Source organism: Nyctibius grandis, chromosome 4 (assembly GCF_013368605.1).
Source record: "Nyctibius grandis isolate bNycGra1 chromosome 4, bNycGra1.pri, whole genome shotgun sequence".
In the NCBI taxonomy this organism is placed as follows: Eukaryota; Metazoa; Chordata; class Aves; order Nyctibiiformes; family Nyctibiidae; genus Nyctibius; species Nyctibius grandis.
The window spans coordinates 33,676,054-33,681,994 of NC_090661.1; positions in this window are offsets into that span (position 1 = coordinate 33,676,054).

Sequence of the window (5,941 nt, forward strand, 5' to 3'; positions counted from 1 at the left end):
GTTTGGTACTAGGGAAATTATAGATGCAGGTCCCTGATAAAAGTCACTATTGATCGCTGAATGAGAGAGTCAGCAAACTCAATGCCTTGTTACTGTCTCTCACCCTGGCTTTGGCCTTTTGGTCCCATACAGGATGTGTCCCAGGCATCTCAGAGTGACATGAAGGGAGAAAGTGGGGAACAGGGGAAAGCAGCAGGGATGCCTCCACCTCACCTGAGCCCCAACTCTTGAATACAACCCTGCATTGCAGAAGTATTAATGCTGCAGTGACCATTCCACACACTGCACTGAAAAGAAAATACTACTCATGACCAGGGTTTCAGGAGAGGGAAAAGTTTCCCTGGAATTATGTTGCACAAAGGGTAAAAAGGATTCTGGGCCCAACAGCATCACCTTAATGCTCCTCATGTAAGTACGATCCAGTGCCCCTGCCATTGTACTGCACCAGCGATGCAAAGATCTAATAGCAGTAACCTGCAGTAGGAAAAGCAGGTTTTCATCCTTTGCTTCTTAATTTTATCTCGCAGAGACCATGAGAGAAGAGAGGTCTCCAGCTTCAAATATCAAAAATGCAGATATTGTCTCCTCTGGAAACTTCCAGGGCAAGCAAGGGACTGCGTAGTCACAGCAAATTCTTCAGAGTGGGGCAGCTCCAGGGGAGGGAAAAAGCAACTTGCTTTTGTAAAGTCACGAAGAGTTTAACGTGGGCAGGAGCCAGCAATACCAGGGCGGTAAACAGCAGTGGTGTGAGCTCTGTAACTGCTGGTGGCTGGACAAAGTAATTTATAATAACAGTGGTTATGTTAACATTTCCTTTATGTGTGTACTAATCTAAATAAATCAGGGGCCTGTCTGAAGGAAAGAGCAGGAGAGCAACACAACAGCTCTAAGCAACTTGCCTCTCACAAACAGAAGGTAACAGCATAAGGGCCAGCTTAAAGGTTCTTCAATGTTACTTCTGTCAGATGCAAAACTTACCTCAACTGTCCAGGACCTTCAAGATCAAAAGAACAGTGTCATAAAACCCAGCCAAGAGACAAGGGCCCACCACATGGTGAGTAGGGAGAGCCAGGTCCTGCAGAAGTGCCTTCTCCAAATTCCAGGGGACAGAAATCCTTAGGGAAGCACAAGCAGGCTTGGTTTTGCTCTAAGATTTTGGTGAAACTTAATAGCCCAAAAGCACATAGACATTTATACAGAGATAATCCATTCGTATTTAATCTGGGAGCTCATAATTTAATAAGAGCAGAGGAAGGAGACCCAAGTATATGAGACCTTAGCAGGACAATCGTGTGACACCGGTACAAAAAGAAAAATGCAGTTGTGCTCTGCATTACAAGTGAAGGCAGGCATAAGCCCTTGTACCAGACCCACACAAGATCCCTTCTGTACAATTCTGGCCAAACAGATTCCCCAGCCCTGAAGAGATGCAGAAAAGGACTTGAGGGATGATCACAGGTATAGTATGACAGGAAACTAAAAGGATTCACTCGTTTGAATGAGTACAAAGGGGAAATTTGACTGCTGTCTAATTTCAAGCATTGTTTCCCCTCTTACTGTATTGGTAAAGGTTGATGCTTGCAATAAAACAAATGGGCCTAAATTGGCCGTGAATAAATGAGAAGGTGTGTAACTGTTACAGCAAGGGAGTTGTGGAATTGCCTCGCAATGAGAGTAGCAGAGGCGAAAAGTCTTTACTTGGTTGGACCCCTTACATGCACAGCAACCTGAGGTAGTCATACCTTCCAGGGATACAGATTAGGTCACCCTCTTTCTCTGAAACATTTTTATTTCAGAATAATAATTTAAAGATCTTAGATGGATATTTCATTCTTGATGGCTCATATGGGAAACCCAGCTGTACATCCTGGAGAGAAAGCACCATAGCTTTACTCAGAAAACCTTCCTGCGGCGAAACAGGTTGTACTGATGCAGGAATCATTTTGCTAGTATGTTGTCCCCATTTTTCCTACACATCAAGCCAATAAACTTTTGCTCAAAAACACCACCTTTGAAGCAGACAACAGCGCAAGCTACCACAGAAGTAACACTCCATCATCACAGGCCACCCTCCAGCTGGAAAATGCTCCCTTTCAGTTTAAGGATGCACATACTGGCTAACTGCAGCTGATGAGGAGGCTGGTTTGGTTTTTTTAAGTGAAAAGTTATACCTTTATGTTCTGGGCAGCCTTACAATAGTACTTTATGCAGAGAAGAACAAACTAATCCTTGGGCCAGGGCCAGGAAATCAAGATTTGTTCAGAGCTACTGCAGAGTTGGAAAGATTCAGATTTTGCCTTCCAGTATGGACTCCCTTTCCTCTTACAGCTTCTGATAGGCTCTGTAGCCATTTTCAACCCAGAGAATTGTTAGCGATTATGGGAGGTATTAGCAGGTACCTGGAACAATATGGAGAAATAAAAAGAAAGTTCAACTTAAGCTTAATTTATGATATATCATTCTTGCAAAGATAAAATGTCACATGTACTATTAAAATGATGCGCCAGCTTCCCAGACGTAGTTGTGCGCAGAGGCTATTTTAAATAGAACAAAAGCCACCACTGTCAATCCATCTCTAGCGTGAGACATTGACAGGTTATGTTTCTTTTGCATGTGATCAAATTTTTAGTGTCACATGAGAAGTCAGGGCTGATCTGCAGAGCTAAGAGAAAAGTTATTCAGCAAATGGGCATTAAAGCAAAGCGCTTTTGTAGATGTATAACCCCATCTGACATCATCCTTGTAGATGTATAACCCCATCTGATATCACCCCTTGGTGAGAATCACATGGTCTCAGTGCCCTGTTCCAGACAAAGCCCTCCATCAGTCCCAGCCCTTCAAACCCACCCAGATCCATGTTGGATGGCCCATGAATCGTATTAATCAAACTATTAGCTGTGGATATAGCACCACTTCAGGAGACTTACAGGCAGACAGAAAATAAGATGCCAGTTTACTGAAGCAAAGGGATTTGATAGCAAGCAGCCAGCCCAATAGCCTTGTGGACTGTAAGCACTCACAGCTTGGCTTTTAGGGTGTGGCTTGCTCAAGGACTGACACCACAGCCCATGACCATTTCTCTCAGCATTTTTTTTTAATTCTATAAAGAGATTTCTTCTGGAAGAAGACTCATTCACTCTGATGCTTTTTTTAAAAAAAAAGGTTTCTGCTAAACAGGCATTTTTTAGGGACTTCAGAATACATCAGAGTGGTCAGCTACATTTGAAAAAGCTTCCTCCAGAAGACAGCCTGTAGGCTTCCTGCAGTATACCAGTTTTTATGCAAAAGTCCATAAAATGCCCAGCACACGCACACAGAGACCATAATTGCTCTTGCATACTGTCACGGTTTAAAGCTGGGCCAGCTATTAAACCTGTGGCAGATGCTCTCTGTTATCCCCCCCCCTCCCCCCAAAGGGAAAGGGAAAAGGGAGAGAGACTTCCGGGTTGGAAAGTTAAAACACTTTTAATAAACTATAATAATGGAAAAGAGTATAATAATAATAATAGAAATAATCAAATATATACAAATATATATACAAAACCAAGATTGAGCTCCCCTGAAGTCGGCCACGTCACCACCAGCACTGCAGGGCAGGCTCCGGGAAGGCCCAGGCTGGGCCTAGCGACGGTTGAGAGCTGGATTCAGGGATGCACGGATCGAGATCGGGGGCAGCAGGAAAACAGTCGGAGTCCTCCTTGGACACCGGCCATAGCAGAAAGAGGGCAAGACCCTCGTGATCCCCCCTCTTTATACCGAGAATGACGTGTATGGGATGGAATACCCTCGTTGGTCAATTTTTGGTCACCTTCCCTGTCTGCTCCCCCCTGCAGCTGCGACCCCCCTTCGGCTCTTCACTCGTAAGCAGTGAGGAATTCAGCAGTGACCTTGGTTTCTCTAAGACTAAGTACAGCAAGAGCCTTACTGCACAACATCCCTACCGGTGCCTCAGCGATAACTACAAACTTCAAGCGTTATCAGTCCTGGAAGCAGACACTGTCTGCAAAACATGCAGTTAGTTTCAGAAAGTGCAGTTACTTAGAGGAGACTTAGCTGAAAGTAAAAATCACTGAAAGGAAAATTGGCCTGGTTTAGGCCAAACCAGGACACATACACATTCCATGTTCCCTTTACTCCTACCATTATTATGACCATTGAAGGCAAGGCCTTAAAAAGCTAATCACACTACAATTAGGACTTCATTCAGGAGTGGAAACTGCAGAGACCACAACATCAATGTTCTTCACACCCTTCACCTACACATTCTGCTATACCCCTCAGCCCTAATCTCCAGCAGCCTCCACTCCAAATTTCTCTCTCTTTCCTGGTCCTGCTCACAACCCATCGCTGCAAGGTCAGGACTCACTCCGTACGCATACGCAGGACAGGAACAAGACATACTTCTTGCCTCCTTTCCATCTGCATTCTCAAGTGGTTAAATACAGTGGCACAAAGACCTACTGGTGCCATCTATCACAGCAGAAGACCATGACAGCTCTGCTGCAAACCCTGTATGTCAAGAAGAGCCATCAGCCAGATGAAAGATAAACTGCCTGGCAAGGCAGGACACCAAAAAGATTGCTCTCCACAAAATGCATCAGGCTAAGAAGGCCATCTCCTCCCTCCCCCATCTCCATTTACCCTACTGTGAGCGATGCTGCCACACAGCTTTTGTAGATGAGGCCTCTTCCATAGTGCTGGAGTCCGGGCTGCAGGGATAAGCACAGAAAAACTCCCAGACAGACCCATGGCACAAAAAGCATGTTCATGTGAAGCACTTGCACAGAGCAGATACCAGGAGTACAAAGTTTGTTCAAGATCAGCCATCCCTCAATTTCTCTGTCAAAAAGAAAACAGAACATGGGAAAATCCATTGCAGTCCAAAAACGCGACTCATTCTACTTACAGCTCCACCCTCAGGAGGCAAGCAAGGAGAGCTTGACTAAGAGGTGTTACAGCAAGAGTCACTCAGATTAGTACTAAGGCTTGTAAGCAGGGTTTTTAGCAGCCCTCTTCAGCCCAGTGCAATGATGAGTATCTCATTTAAAGTGTTTCTTCAGACAGCAGAAGCCCATTAACTTCCACAGACTGCAACACAACTATGGTTGTATATCATACAGTAATTTGCACTTCAGACACTGGATGGGCCTACAGATACAGAACAAGCATTTTTCCCCTTTCTAATAACTTCACCTCGCCTTTTAGGTTTTCTAAATAGTATATAGGTTTGGTGTCAGTCATCACAATACAGCTTACTTCTAATTAGCTCCACAACTTTTCTGAATGAGGCATTTTTCTTAACCCCCCATCCACCAGGAGGATGTGTTAATCTCTAGACATCTCAGACAAGAGGGAGAAGTGCTGTGACAAGGAGGGTGGAATGTTGTGCAATTCGCCTGCAGGGATATTCGGATAAGGGTTGCACATATCAGTAGGAGAAGGGCTTAATTTGTAAGCTGGAACAATAGATGACAGCTCATCTTCCTCTTGATGCTGTGCTCATCCCCAATGAGTCTCTGATAAAATTGCTGATCAAAAATTTTTCTCTTTAACAAATGAAGGAACACTCTACAGCCATCATCAGGAAGCCTGCAATACCACAGCTCCTCAATATTTAAGTTTTTAGTGGTAACTCTTGTAGCATAAATGCACCCAAAACACTTCCTCTCATCTCTAAAAGAATTTACAACAGATTGCAGTGGTTAAGTTACTGAGATGGCATTTTTATTGAACACACTAAAAGAATGTTAATATAAATATACTGCATAATGCTTCACCATTAAAACTGAGTTTTACTTGCCAAAACCCAAGAGCCTACACGGCAAAGTACTGGCTTCCCATCCTTCCTGCCTTCCATCTGCCTGTAGTAGCTACAATAGCAACACTGTCATTTGTTTCAGTTCTCCTACTGACTTTACATTTAACCATTTTCTCTTGTAAT